General features: G+C 30.8%; 1 protein-coding gene across 6 annotated transcripts in view; it reads left to right on the plus strand.

Annotated features, from left to right (window-relative positions):
* mlt (tubulin folding cofactor E like protein mlt) overlaps positions 1–16,130 on the plus strand; it is a 146,778-nt gene that overhangs the window by 111,817 nt on the left and 18,831 nt on the right. Inside the window, exon 1 of one of the 6 annotated variants that reach the window (XM_014429484.2) lies at positions 11,014–11,148. The exons of 3 other annotated variants lie outside the window; for them this stretch is intronic. The gene's annotated coding sequence lies outside the window, so the exon portion shown is untranslated. Of the gene's footprint in view, positions 1–11,013; positions 11,149–11,177; positions 11,317–16,130 lie in introns of those variants that run through there. 2 more of the 6 variants (XM_014429485.2, XM_067052643.1) reach the window with 2 other exon arrangements.

A 16,130-nucleotide genomic window follows, 5' to 3' on the forward strand; every position in this document is an offset into this window, starting at 1 on the left:
ATTAATTTTCATCGAAGATATTTAAATTTTTAGTATTAATTTTCATCGAAGATATTTAAATTTTTAGTATTAATTTTCATCGAAGATATTTAAATATCACCATCACATAAATGCACTAACTCATTCTCATTTATCTTGAATAATATCACTAATAAACCTATTATTACTAACTCCACAAATAACATTCGAACATGTTATTTGTAAAATTCAGAAGCGTATGAAAAATTCATCATTCTTCAGTGATATATACTACCCGACGTAGGAAAAGTAATGTATGAATCATACAGGATAGCTTGTACAACGTGACATAAAACGGATTGACTAACATACGGTCGATAAAATAATGACTGTAACGGTATAGACTTGGATGATTTAACAGTAAGTACATCAACCTCAAGCAATAACAACGATTCGCTACGGAAGATGAAGAAGCGTTTATTTTCTATGGCGTTGTATTAGTCAATCACTGAATAGAATGTCATTAAAACGTAGGAAAAGTAATGTATGAATCATACAGGATAGTTTATACAACGTGACATAAAACGGATTGACTAACACTCAAAACTGGATTTGTTAAAGAGTAATATAACCATCCAACTTCATTTCACAACAATATATTCATTCAATATTTACGTTCTGTATAACAGAATACAATACAAATAAAAATACTACTTTTTTTTTCACTTACCTACACATAAACTAAATGTATACTAAGGGGGAAGAATTGAGTCCTTAAATGTGTGCTCAATAATAAATTTGTAGTATTAACAGCCTAGTTGAATTTAATTGACATTACTTACTAGGCAGGTATGTGCATAGCCATCGATGCTTACTAGAGGGAGGAACCTCTCCTATATGCTTGAAATGGTCCTATAAGTTCTCCCCATTCTTTTGAGTCCCACCGTTGTTTAAAAATAAAAAATCATGAAATACGAGTGTGAAATGTCTTAAAATCTCAGAAACTTACATAGTAACTATAAGTAGTGTAAGAATAAATAAGTTCACTACGTGTGTAAAGAGCAATGAGTGAGATTGCATTACACTGAAAAGTCAAAAATATGTTACTTTCTTATTCTTGGAAGGCTGGAAGTAAGCAATAGCTCCAAATTACTTGTAGAGTTAAAAGTCTTAAAATATATCTAGCATACAATGGGGTAGAAGAGAATTAGCAGTGTCGGAAAACGCAGACTTTTTAATGAGTTAGGCAAAATAAACCCTATTTCACTCTTGGTTTTATTGATTTATCTCTAGATTAGATATAGGTGGCCTTCCTCAAATATGCAGGCTTAATTTTTTTTATCTGATTAAAAAAAGATTTACATTTGATCGTTGGTCCCATCCTCTACACAGTCTATACAGCTGACATTCCAACCAATCCTAACACTATCCACTCCACGTATGCCGATGACACATTTGTTCTCGCAATTAATAATAAGCCTTTGATTGCATCCCAAACTCTCCAGTCCCAAATCACAACCCTCGAAGAATGGTGCCGAAATTGGAGGATAAAAATAAATCCCATCAAATCACCTTTACCCTTCGTCATAAACCCGCCGACTGCTCTACAGTATACTTTAATAATGTTGCTCTTACCCCAATAGAACAGATCTGCTATGGATTACATCTGGACAAACGACTTACCCGGAATCCTCACACAAGAATGAAAGGCAGGAAACTGCACGTCGATTTCGACTATTACAACACTTACTATACAAACAGTCTAAACTTCCAAACCATTACAAAAGACTGATCTACATGACAATAATAAGGCCTGTCTGGACATACGAAGTTGAGCTATGGGACTCCACTAAACCTTCCTAATCCAATCCAAATTACTTCGTAAAATCCTCAATGCTCCTTACTTTGTCACAAATAAAATCATCCATAAAGACCTTAATGTTGGTTATGTAACCGATCTAGCCCGAACCAGATTTCAATCCTTCCATTATAAACTCCCTAACCACTCAAACTCATTAGTTTCTAACCTTGCTTCCTCTTTCATTCCTGGCAATCCTCCGAGGGGCTTGATAAGAAGATGGCCTAGAGACCTTAATTCGTAAAAATGTTTTAGAGTACTAACAATGGGTAGTTTTTCTACATGCCTGTCTCACTCCACTTTAATCTTACTTCAAATTGACTTGTATTTTATGTACAGTTGTAAATGTTAATTTATAAATAAAAAAAAAATTTGATCGCATTCCGAAATTCCTTTTTTATTAAAATATCATTGACCTTTTCCCATGGAAACTAATTTTACGAAAAATACAATTAAAGGTTCCCTCCCTCTTTCAGGTTAATTACAACTTATTAATTAATTTTCCCGAAAGAGAGGACCTTGATTATAATTGTTTGTAAAGTTAGTGGAAATATACTCAGCACCAAGACAAGGCATCCATATAATGTTTTCTATTTAGTTATCTATTATTATCTATATTCCTTAGTTCTTTTCAATATCCATTAGTTCAATATTTCAATATTTTAAAAAATATTTCAACTTATTTGTTCATTAAGAAATTTTCAGTTGTTTTAAATTTTGTTAATTGCAAAATATGTTAATTAACTATAATTGATCGACTGTTTTTTTTTTTTAATTTTCTATTTTCCTTAATTTCAACCAAAATAATTGTTTATAAATGATATTTCTAGTTAAATATTATTATTTTATTATCTTAGTATATTTGAAACTTACGCCAAGAGTTTTGGTATGTTTTTAGTAGTTATATTGTTTTCCTTTGTGTACTAAGATCTTTCTACTTTCCATTTTTTGTTTTGGTAGTTAATTTTTTTTTGTTTATCTTGTGCTAACATTTTTTTATTTTACTTAGTAGGCCAAGACCCTCTCTGTACCTGTAAGCTATAACAGAGGTATATAAATATAACAAAAATATGTTGTATACCACTTTTTACCAACACTTTTGCGAACTTAAATTAGATATTTTGAAATAATTTTCAACTTTTCGTGATGTAATAACTACTTCGACAGTTATAGGACGAGTGAGTTGGACTATCGATACGTTATAGTCGAGGTATAGAATCTTCTTTTACAATTCTTGACGGTGCTCGGCTCAACATCTAGCCATGACTCACCTCCCACACAGGGCACTGACTTACGGCGGGAGCATTAGCGAAAAGGGAGCAAGACAGTGGACGGTCTATCCCCACCAAATCTTCAGGCAAATCTGTTTTGTCGAATAGAGTATGCAGATTAGAATATGCAGATGTCCATGAAGAAATCAATCAGAATTTGCAAGTGTAACTTTAAATAATTCTTAGAATGCCAACAATAGGCACTAATATTATATGTTAGTATATCTTTATGTCCTTGGCGGTTCTGAAAAAGGTCCTATAGTTTCATTGAAGTATGTTCAATAATGTAGCAGAAAGAAAGAACAACATAGATGAAATTGTTGTAGATTACTTTTTCTTACTTGGAGGTATTTAAGGGCTTGGTATTTTTAATGAAAATTATTTATTTCTCACTGATATTATAGTAAATGAATAAATAATTATATGCACTTCATAAAGCTTCCTGATTTCTTAAATTAAATTGTTGCTCTAACTATAACCAAGATTACAATAAGCGGTATCTTATTCTCACTAATATTTAAACTTAACTATATCAAAACAAACTTCAAAACATTTCTTTGAAATAGGTATATTTCAAGTATCTATGTATCAAGGTTGAGAGTTAATATTATTTTATTATAAATTGTATTTGTTTAAAAAAATGTTTTGTTTTTTAAATCTTAGGGAGGAGCCGTTTTGAAATACTATGCTTAAACAGTTGAAAACACTTCTGCTTATGAATAACCGAATGTAGGAGATGGAATTTGATATTGAAACATTTTTAGACTAATTCCCAACTTTCCTTTCCCAAATTAGGACCAAATTGGACGAGTCATTTTGAAAGTGTAGGTGAGTCAGTTAGTATCCGTATGTAAAAGGATATTTTATTGTCTAGAAGAGGTCAGGAACTACAGCGGTGTAAATTAATAAATTTGATATGGACCATTTTGGTACCAACCTCACAATAAGCGAAAATTGCTCCAACATCAGATTAACAATAGTAAGTGTAATGTCTGAATTACCAACTACAGAAAGACTTGGGGCCAAATTTATTAATATCTAATGTATTATATGTAAAATATGAGAGTAACTTTTCGATTCTGAGGACAATTTTATTGTTCTATTACTGGATGACTCGTCGGTAGTGGGGAAACAGAAGATCAGGTTATAACATGATTACAACAATATATATATATATATTTACATTGCATGCTATTTTTATAATCATTATTTTTTTTTGTATCCTCAATTCATGGTAATATCATAATAAGATAGTTTAAATCATGGAAACCTTGGCTTCTGAAATAGATTTCAATATAATATTTTATCTATCAATCTCGCAAATATATATGTGCATAGCATGTTATATCCTGATAATCTGTTCACTACTGACAATAGCCATGAAGTGAAAGAATAAAACCGTTGTCCTCAGAATGGAGAAGTTAACCTAGTATTAGGCATATGTAATGTTTAATATGTTTTCTAAAATATTCTATTGAAAGTTATTTGACATGCAAAGGTTTCTATGACTTCAACTATCTTATTACGATTTTATCATATGTTGACACAACAAAAAATAATGATTATAAAAAATGAATAAAAAAAAAAATACAAAATAAACTCAATGATTGCAGTATCTATAGTCGATAAAACCGATTAGATCTTGTGGCTTGGTTTTGATAAAGACGGATATAAAGTTATTTACAAAGAGGTTGACCTTGCGTTAGTCGTGGCCACGTGTCTATATCCCGTGAGCACTGCGCCGCATTGCTACTATTACAGTAGTGGTTATCAACTCGCACAAGTTCCCAGCAAATAAGCCACTAATGAAACCAGGTGTGAACAACATCCCCAATTAAGGGTTGCGAAGTTAGAAGGAGGGTCTGGAGGGCATGGGATACGAGAATATCTCCACTCAAAAGATGTGCCCACGAAAACTTTATGACTACTACCATGCTTAAAAGTACATTTTGAAACACTTTCAAAATGCAATTATTGGTTACAATTTTTTAACTAACGATCATAACTCAGTAAAAAGAAAAATGTGAAAAAAACATCACGGTTGTGTCACAATTTTAGTCAAGAAGAGGTCAGGAACTACAGTGGTTGTTAAACAGTATCACCTATATCAGCACATTCAACGAACCATCCCTCGGGTATCCTTTTTCATTCGAATATGAGGTTTACTTACTTTGTTCAATATAATTTTCATTAAAATTATATTTGTTATTTTAATTTTGATTTATATGCAAGGAAGAACGCGGTCAAAAGAATTCAAATACTAATTAAACTATTTATTGTGAGACGTTTTGCCCCACTTTGCAGAGCTTCATCAGGGCTTTCTGAATGGAACAAACCACAAAAATGAATAACCTTCTATTGATTTTGTGTGTTTTAAAATGATTATTTTTTGTTGTGTCCACAACTCACGGTAATATCGTAATAAGATAGTTGAAATCATAGAAACCTTGGCATGTGAAATAGCTTTCATTAGAATATTTTATGTAATTATCTCGCAAGTACATATTTGCATAGCATGTTATATGGTGTTCTTCCGTTTCCCCAGAACTGACGATAGTCATGCAGTAAAAGAATAAAAAAATGTTCTGTCCTCAGAATCGAAAAGTTCCTTCGTATTTTACACATTAGATATTAATAAATTTTGCCCCATGTCTCTCTGTAGTTGGTAATTCAGACATTACAGTTACTATTGTCAATCCGATCTTAATGAAATTTTTGGGTCTGTGAGGTTGGTATCAAAATGGTCAATATCAAATTAATTAACTTACACCGCTGTAGTTCGAGACTATAAAATTTCCTTTCGCTTACGCCCGCGCAAACTCACCGACTCACCTATATTTTCAAAACGACTCGTCCAACTTGGTCCTAATTTGGAAAAGAAAAGTTGGGGGTGTAAAAATGTTCCAATATCAAATTCCATCTCCTACATTCGGCTATTCATAAGCAGAAGTTTTTTCAACAGGTTAGACATGGTATTTCTAAACGGCTCCTTCTGAAGATTTTTTTTAAAAAAAGAAGGTATTTTTTAAAACAAATACAATTTATAATAAAATAACATTAACTCTCAACCTTGATACATAGATACTTGAAATATACCTATTTGAAAGAAATAGTTTGAAGTTTGTTTTGAGATAGTTAAGTTTAAATATTAGTGAGAATAAGATCCCGCTTATTGTAATTCAGTGCTCTTGGTTCATGAGCCAGAATAAAAACTTTCATATTTCCTCACATGGTATATTTTCCTGTATTTCCAAAATATTAACAGTATTCCTTTATTCAGTCTTATAGTTTTCCTATGATATGTTCATCTCAATACTTACGTTATTAAAAAACATTAGCTTAAGATAAAAAATACTTTTATACTAGAGAAACACGTTTCGGCATCCACAACAAACTGTACTCCGGTACTAAATCTCAATATTATGTGGTGTTACTGTGTGTGTGTGTGTGTCAAATTATAAAAAATGACGCCTTGTCGAAGGCCTGAAGATGACTAGTATCGTAGAAATCGTAGTGAAATGATTAATAAATTTGTGGTGAAGTATTATCAGCCCATCTTAACTTAATTTACATAACTGCCTTCACTTAAAATCAACTAATAAATAGATAATAATATATTTCGTTCTTGTTAAGGCTAACTCTGTTAGTGACAATTACATCAAGAACGATACCCAAGATTAACTATGAAGTTTTTTGATACACTGTTCATATACTATTTATTAAATACAGATTATTCCTCTCCCTCCCTCCTCTCTTATAAGATGACGTTATGCGAGCATAAACAATAAAAATTTGTCATGGCAGATACTGTAACGTCAATCGATGAGGTTAAAGAAATTCGACAACCAGTTCATCGAAACGAATTAATTGGAAATGGTTGCTTTCACTGAAAGAACTTTCTTTCAGTCAATTGATCAACTCGATCGATAAGAGATAGTGCTAAACCATCATTGGAAGCAAAATAAACAATAATAATCAAAATCAGAACTCAAACTTTTGTTGTTGGCTTACTTCTTCACGAAGTATAAAGGCGAGTAAGATCTAGCCGTCATAGGAATATTAGTGAAACCTGAAAGGTGTTTTTCGCATGCATAAGCGAAATTAGTCGGACGGAATCTGAATAAAATGATACTATATCCATTTACCAATTTTCCTTCAAATCGGACGAGCCGTAAATATAGGCGTTCTGAGAAAAATACATTTGCGCATACGTTAGCGAAAGTAGGCATACAGAATACCACCAAAACGAATTTTTTAATATCCTCCACCTATAAAATTATTCCCCAGCTTTGGTAGTTAGGAAATAGAATAGAACATATTAGTATGGAGTATATTTATTAGATATACATTAATTATTGATTTGATCTAGATTAGTATTAAATAAAAATTTCTGTTTTGGTAAATTTTAACATTTTTTGTCTACTATTATTTCAAGAAAGAAAGTATATTATGTTTGGAAAAAAGTAAATCAGTCTCATTCATAAACTTTTCAAACAAAAATAACTTTTTTTAAATTGTATTCTTATATTTTTAAGTAGTGTTTTTCGATTAAGACACCCTTAAATTGCACCAGCTATTGATCGTCAAGTGTTTATGATTAATTTTAGAAAATTGTGAGGTCTCACAACTTTTTGAAAAAAAAAAAAATTAAACTCCAATAGATTTCAACTCATTGTAAACAAGAGGAAGTTTTTTCTATCAAAGGAAGTTGGGGTATAAATTTCAAACTTTTCTGACTTCTGTAAGTGGGTCAAATCTGAAGAATATAAACATGTGAAAAATCTGGTTCATAGTAACCTATTTAGTCACATCTTTACATTAAGGTATTTGTAATGATAAATTGATCTGGTATTGGCCGTTATTGTTAATTCAAAATAGATATGGAAAAAGTACTTTTGGATAAATCACGCTTTGTTGGCTATAAAAGTATATTTTCCCTTACAACAAAAAATCATTACGAATTACCATAAAAAAATTTTCTAGAAGCTTTTCGAATTGCAAATTGGCGTTAGATGTTATCTTCCACGTTCCTTTCATAGAAGCAATACAGGAAAATTCACAGAAAAAGGTGTCAAGGTGTTTAAAACACATTCTCTTTTCCGCGCAATAACTTTACATTTGGTTTCATTTACAACGAAATAGTTCTTTTTTATTTTACAAATGTTTTTTATTTTTAAAAACAGCATAATAATGTTTTTAGAGGGGATTAGCTCAAACTATAATTTTGAAGTCTAAACAGTGAAAATGGTAGACATAAGACAACAAATTATATAAGAAAAATAAATTGTAAGACAAACCTTAAACTCTAATTAGGGACCTCTCAACGTTATCATTGGTCATGGTATTATTAAGAATACATGTTCACGGCAAGACCATCCATGCCAGTTTATAATGGTCTGTATAACACTGTATACTGTATTCTGACAAACATGAGTTCCAAATAAACATTATTTTTAGTAGAGACTGATAAAACAATTTCGGAACTGGTTAGAATGGCAAAAGAGGATTTAACCATTACCAATTCGTCGTATCTTTTTTTTATTACAAGTTGGTACACTATCTTAATGTTATTACTAAACTCTCTCTCTGCAAGGCCTTTAATGAATCATAAGCTCTTTTCGTTCCATCGTTTCTGCTGGAAAATTAAGTAAATCTTGATGTTCAAATCTTCATATTTGTTACTCGACCAGTATTGAATCTTAAATAAAATGTAGTAATCTCTAAGATGTTTAAAAAATATTCTTAATTTACTAAATGATATAGTTTGGAAGTTTCTGGAGGTTATTGGAGGGTCAGGAATAAACTGTCATTGATCAGCATAAAAATTCACGCCCCTTCATCTCCTTAAAGATAAATAAAATTTTAGTTTTTGGAATTTCCTTAAGGTAGTATCCTTGGTCCCATCCTCTACTCCGTCTATACAGCTGACATTCCAACCAATCCTAACACTATCCTCACCACGTATGCCGATGACACATGTGTGCTCGCTGTTAATAATAATCCATTAATTATATCCCAAAATCTCCAATCCCATATCACAGCCCTCGAAGAATGGTGCCGTAATTGGAGGATTAAGATAAATTCCAACAAATCCCATCAAATCACCTTTAACCTTCGTCGTAAGCCTACTGACTGCCCTACAGTTTCATTTAATGATGTTACTCTTACCCCTGTCGAACAGATCCACTACCTTGGACTATATTTGGACAAACGATTAACCTGGAATCCTCACACAAGATTGAAAAGACAGGAAACTGCACATCGATTTCGACTATTACAGCACTTACTAGGCAAACGGTCTAAACTTCCAACACATTACAAAAGACTGATCTACATGACTGTAATAAGGCCAATCTGGACATATGGAGTTGAGCTTCCACTAAACCTTCGAATTCCTCTCGTATTCAATCCTTACAATCCAAAATCCTCAATGCTCCTTACTTTGTCACAAATAAAATCATACATAAAGACCTTAATGTTCCCTATGTAACCGATCTAGCCCGAACCAGATATCACTCCTTCCATTATAAACTCCCTAACCACTCAAACCCATTAGTTTCTAACCTTGCATCCTCCTCCATTCCTGACAATCCTCCGAGGCGCCTGAAAAGAAGATGGCCACGAGACCAGCTAATGTAAAATGCCATTAGAATGCTACCAATGGGTAGTTTCTCTACACGCCTGTAACACTTAAGTTATATGAAATAAATAAAAACTATTTATTTGTTTCAACTTCTTTATTAATTAAATGTAAGCATTAAGATTCATATTAAAAGTTGTTCAGAGTGAAAGTATGTCCGCAAACGCTTTGTTTAGGAGATGGATTGATAGAATACTAATATGGCCTTTTATCTCTAACTGTATAAAACCTATTGGCAAAATAAGGATTAATACTGATTTTGAATTAGCATTGGGAACTATCAATAACATTTATCAGTTTGTAAGAGGCTTTCACAGAGTACTTATATTATTCCTTCAATTTATACCGATGGTGAATGAACCATATGCCGATATGGTGTTTGTGTACGGTTTTTGCAATGGTAATGGTAATGCTGCCCGTCGTGAATATGAATTTGATGTTTACGCTTAATTAATAAAGTAGTTGAAACAAATAAATAAGTTGTATTTATTTCATAGGACGTAAATAATTCATAACAATGAAAATCTTAAGGGAATATCTCCTAAACAAAGCGTTTGCGGACATACCTTCAGAGGAAATTTTTGCTTCTTGATTTTTGAGGTCCTTAATTAATGTTTTCAGTTTGGTCACTTAACCCTGAAATACCCTGTACAAACGCAATAAATCAAACATTAAAATCAGAATTTAATATTTTTTTAAAAATTAATTTGCGCCCTTCTCTGAAGACAATTTCTGGATCAGACCGTGGACCAATGTCTGTTACCGTGAAACACCCTTAAAAACGTATTTTTCTTTCGGACCAATACTATTGGAGTTATTTGGAAAAACCAAGGGAAGTCCAGATATCTAGCGATTTTTCAAAGTTGGCCTTAGGTTGCCATGGAGGAATTGGAAAACTTGAATTTTTCAAAACTGCACCAAACACGTTTACATCATTTTTTTTTGTTAACCATTCAAGAATTTTCGGAACAATTTATCTGGACTACAAGCATCGCGCAATTTTTTTAATTAACATTCCCAACTTTCCTCTATGAAATGACTATAAAAAATTAAATAAAATAATAAGTATTTATCAGAGATCAGTAATTAAACAAAGTCAACTTTGAAAGTCCAAATCCTTTTATCTATAACAAATAAAATACGAACAAATTAGTATCAAACATATTTTCATAATGTCCACTATTTTTCTAGCGTAATTACTGATCTTTTAAAATTAGAGAGACAAAGGAATGAGTATGGAGAATTCAACTATTGACAGATCCTGGACTAGGTGGGGGAGACCTTGCTACAACGCGCAAGCGCGGCGGTTGCGAGCAGAACTAAACAGTTGACAGCTGGTGCTTGTAAATAAACAGTGTTCTGTGCCCACTTCATGTCAAATTGGATACATCGGCATTTTCTTATCCGAAAAAAAAACAAGGGTATGTAATGTACCCTTTCTGAAGTGCAGTGTATGTGAAAGTGCTAGAACATTTTGTGTTGTCGATTCAGGAGAACGATATTATATGTATGTCAGCTCTTCAGTACTACCTGTCATATCGCATTCTTATATTGAGATAAAAAGAAAATCTACATTTTTTTCAATTGTGGTAAACTTTCTAAAACTAAATGTGATTCAAGTGTAATATTTTAAATTAGAATAATTTGGTAAAAATTTTAATCATAAATCATAAAAAATAATAATTAAGAATTGTTTTTTTTTTTCATATGAAACTGATAGATTGATTTATTGATAGATATTACAATCTGCCACACAGTTGTGGGAAATAGGTAATATTGATGAATGATCTCATACATACTAAAATAAAAAAATAAAATAAAATAAATAAGTAAAAAAAAAAAAATAATAAAATAAAATTTAAAAAAACTCTCCATTAAGAATTGTAATAAAAAAATTTGGAATTTAAAGGAATTACGTTTTAAAAATTAAAGTATAAGCTTAATATATTATACCTAATAAAATATCCTTATGCTAATTAATTAGAATCACTTATTACTTAGAAAATTAAAGTTTACAGTTAAAATAATTTTAATCTAGAACAAACTATTAACTTATTTTGGCTATTGATTAAATTAAAAAATAAATTTAATAGTAATATTAACGCGAATCTTTTTGGATCCAACCAAAAAAAAAAAAAAAAAAATAATAAAAACTAATAATAAGAAAATGGTTAGAAACTTCTTAATTCAGACTAAAAAATAGTTAGTCAACTGAACCAAAAATTGGTTACTAGATTATTTTTAAGAGATTCCCTAAATCGTATTGAGAAGTTTAAGAACTGAAAAATGATTTCAGACGAATCAGTTCACGTAATTATAAAAATATTGGAGTGACATGACTATACGATGACAACCATACGTGAATCTTTAAAATTACGATTTGTTTCAAACCTGTTGTAAATTATTTTTATTTTTGATTTATTAAATTGACGAGACAATAAAAAAATTTTCAATAGGATATTTCAATGATTTATTTCTTATACATTTTCTGTTTCTCGAGATTGCACATTCAGCCAATACCAAGAAGGTGTTTTAAAACTAATGACAGAGAATTTACGTCTATATTATATGAATTTGTAGCAAAGAACAAATGAAATAGAGCAAAAAAAAAGTAGACGGAGCTATTGCGTTGTTGACATGCTGAGGTGGGGGAGAATCAGCTGAGCCCCCCCCCCACTTTCAGCTTCATACTACAACTAATGCTTGCGGGAAGTACGAAATTTACGCAACGTCGTAGCTAGATGAAAGCTAAATAAAATATACCTAATTACGTCAAAGTATGTCTAATGTATATATATTTATATACACAGTAATGTAAATGTATATAAATAATATATATTTATAAAATGATTTTCTCTGTACGAGCACTTTGTTGAATACATCTTAAGTGAGAAATTCCAAGCAAATCAGAAGGTTATAATATGCTGTAATCCATAAGATCAAAATATATACTGCTTGAAAGTTTGAACTAATATTATTTTCCAGTGAAATTAAGAATTAAGTCATAATTTTCAGTTGTAGTACCTTATATTAGTTTCGTTCTGTTTGTTTTATTTGGTTGCGGTTAGTATGGGATCATCAGCGCCCGTTTTGTTAAAATCAAAACCGATTTGAAGGACCCATTGACGCGAATCCGATAGTGCACATGAGCAGAGCTCGTGACAGGGAAAGGTCAAATGCTCGGGAGTTCTGTAGCTAAGAAATAATTTATATTTCAAGTTGTCAACGAAGTAAAAAAAAAAATTAACTAAATCCCCTAAAATGTCTGATTTTACTATATATCTAATATGTTTGATGTAATCATAAATAATAAAATTCCTGGATTGATCTACAAAAAAGTAATTAGATATGGTAAGTAATTATGATTATTTCTAAAACATAAACAATGTACATTAAAGATGTAAGTATGTTTGTTCAGCATCAATAAAAATATTAGACACTCTGAATTTTTATAAAAATAATTTTAAAATACTAGCTTGAAAAATAATTCATCGATAGGAAATATTTAGCAACTTACGTTTTGGTAGTAATAATAAATGTACAATTAATTTATTAAATAAAATAGACAATTTTTCATTTTAGCTAAAAAGAATCAAGAAGAAACAAAAATAATCTATTCATATAAAAAAAAAAAAAAATCGAAAAACAAGTATATCACTTTGTGGGACAGTTTCACATTTTTCTCAGACACTCACACTTATCTTATGACGTTCCTTAGGATGTTTTTACCTCAATGCTAAAGGAATACTACTTCGAAAAACTTATTGAATTTGAATGTTGCACAATCTCAATACATCGCTATAATATATATTTCATAAATGAGTAAGTGAAAGTTATACAAAATATATAGATTTTTTTTTTAAATCTATTTTTAGATTCTACATATGTTTGCTAATATTGGTCCGATTTCTAAGATTTTAATTTTGTCATGTTGTTTTAATACAACTAACAATGAAATTAATACTTTTCGAGTTATCCAGAAATAATGTTTCCTTTTCTTCATAGTTATTTTACTGTTTCTTCTTGATTCTTCACTTTATGCACGAAAAAAGTAAGAGGCTTATAGGAAATTTTGTGCAAGTTTCACTAAAATCTTAGATTAAATATCCGATTTCATGAGCGTTGATAACTGAAATTTACAAAATTTAATAAAAATAGGAACAAAGTCTGCATAATTATTTTACGCTGCCCATTATTTCATATGTCAAAACATAATATTTTTGTTTTATTTTTTTAATTATTTCGAAATTACTGAAAATTTTTCCCATATTTTCATAAATGACCGAGATGTGCCCCTATGAAACCTCGAATCGACTACCAATTTAAATTAAACTTCTTAAATTAACTTAAAAATTAAGGATATTCTTTAATGATGAGTTCCGATCAAGGGGTGACTGGCGACTTAGCTTCAAGATCTGAAAAAATCTAAGAGGAGTTACGAAGAAAACTGCAGGCGGACTTTTTTTTATTTATATTGAATTCGATTTTTGGATTCTACGTATCTTAGCTCCTAAAATCTTAAATCTTAAGGGGGTTAATATTTTTTTATTGGTCGATTATTAAGGTTAATAACTGAAAATATTTAACCAATGCATTAGCTCATTCGTTCAAGAGGCAATATTTAATTTTTATTATTTTATAAATTTTAAAAATCTTTCCAGTAGTCTCGAAGAAAAGTTGAGGACATCAGCTTTTGGATTTTTTAATTCTACGCATCTTGAAACGTAAATTTTGAGGAGTCAATTACCTATGCACTCTTATCTTTGTTTCTGGTTCTCAACAACTCAATAGTTGTTTTAAGGTCCTTTGAATACGTACTAACCTTGTGATTCACAATTCTTGTGTGTGTGCCTGTGGTTAACCTATCTCAAAAACGAAAAGTTTTACGGAACTAAAATAAGTTTTTAAGGTAGGTATATGCCAGAGGTGTAACAGTAACGTTTTTACAAAATTCGACTAACCGGAAGTGCCACTTTTGTTACCGATTTTACATTACCATTTTCTTAAAAACGGCTGCCAGTGCCAGTGGGTATTTGCTCCGCAGGTCTGCATCATGTCATTGCATTAAACTAACATCACATTTACTAGATGTATTTTTCTGTGATACAGTTGTAAAATTTCAATAAATAAATCGAAAAAAAATATGTCTTTTTCTTTGTTGTTAATGTCTAAATTGGCGAAACGTTGGTTGGTTAGTTATTTACTTATTTACTGGTGTTAAAGAGATTTGAGGGTTTGTTTTGGATTCTTCTAACAATATACGTTTTTTGTATTGATAAATAATACACATTTGTACAGATTGTTTTTAAAGGTATTGAAGGTATGGACTGATACACAGGTATAACTGATTATTATAATTCGCAAATCAAATTTGAACTGTTATGAAAATGATACAGAGGATAATTTAATTCATTGTTTAACAAAAGTCTTTTTAAATGGGCAGTGGTGGGTTTCATTCTTCCTGACGGGCATAATGTTACGTCATCACCTCTTTATCAGTAGCATTAATTATTTATTGACAGATTAACTATCTGGCTGTTATGACTGCCTCTACTCGCTTATTAGAGCAGATGACCTACATTATCAAATGTGTTCTGTCAGTTTTGTAATCGGTGCTAAGCCTAAAGCATCTTAACTATATTATATGATAAAAAATGTAATATGTATTTATATTTAGGTACATGTAAAATCAATTTAATAGAAAATATTTTTAATATTTCCATTACCCATTATCTCCGTGAAAAAATTAATTTAAAACGTACGATTAAAAAGTAAATTACTAGTAATTTTCCCTGAACCGGTATGCAGACGGTATCAGTCACGCTCAACGTTATTCATCTAATCATATATGAATAAATATTGAATAGTTTTTTAGTGATCGCTGTCTATTCAACTAAAGACATGATGCTTAAAAAAAAAAATCAATTTTCTCCTATTCTGTAGAGTATCGGACCATGGTCTATATAAAGTATTTTTATTGCTCTTGATGTCTAAATCTACTGTCACATAAATATTTCCCAATATTTAAGGTAAACTTTGTGTATTTGTATACAAGTTGTTCAAGACGCGAGGACATCCTTTTTTTTGAGAGAGAAATTGGAGAATTTCGAAATGAAACTTTGTAGGTGTAGTATAATTACTTATGGTGAATTAAGTTTCTTTTGGTACTGTAGCTGACTTAGTAATATAGTAATTACAGTTCTACCCTTTCAACTCTCGCATTTCTACTGGAAAGAAGTATTTTAAATGTAGAAAATGTAATTTTAAAAAGATTTTAGACTGGTAATTTTTACAATTTGATGCGCCAGCGTCTCCTGGGCCAAAATTGTAACTCCCGCCCTCAGCGGGCCTAGCCCAACCCCTTATAATGCTATATGGCAAAGGAAGGGGACCATTTTATATA

The sequence above is a fragment of the Halyomorpha halys genome, unplaced genomic scaffold, assembly GCF_000696795.3.
Source record: "Halyomorpha halys isolate HHAL.00 unplaced genomic scaffold, Hhal_1.1 Scaffold803.1, whole genome shotgun sequence".
In the NCBI taxonomy this organism is placed as follows: Eukaryota; Metazoa; Arthropoda; class Insecta; order Hemiptera; family Pentatomidae; genus Halyomorpha; species Halyomorpha halys.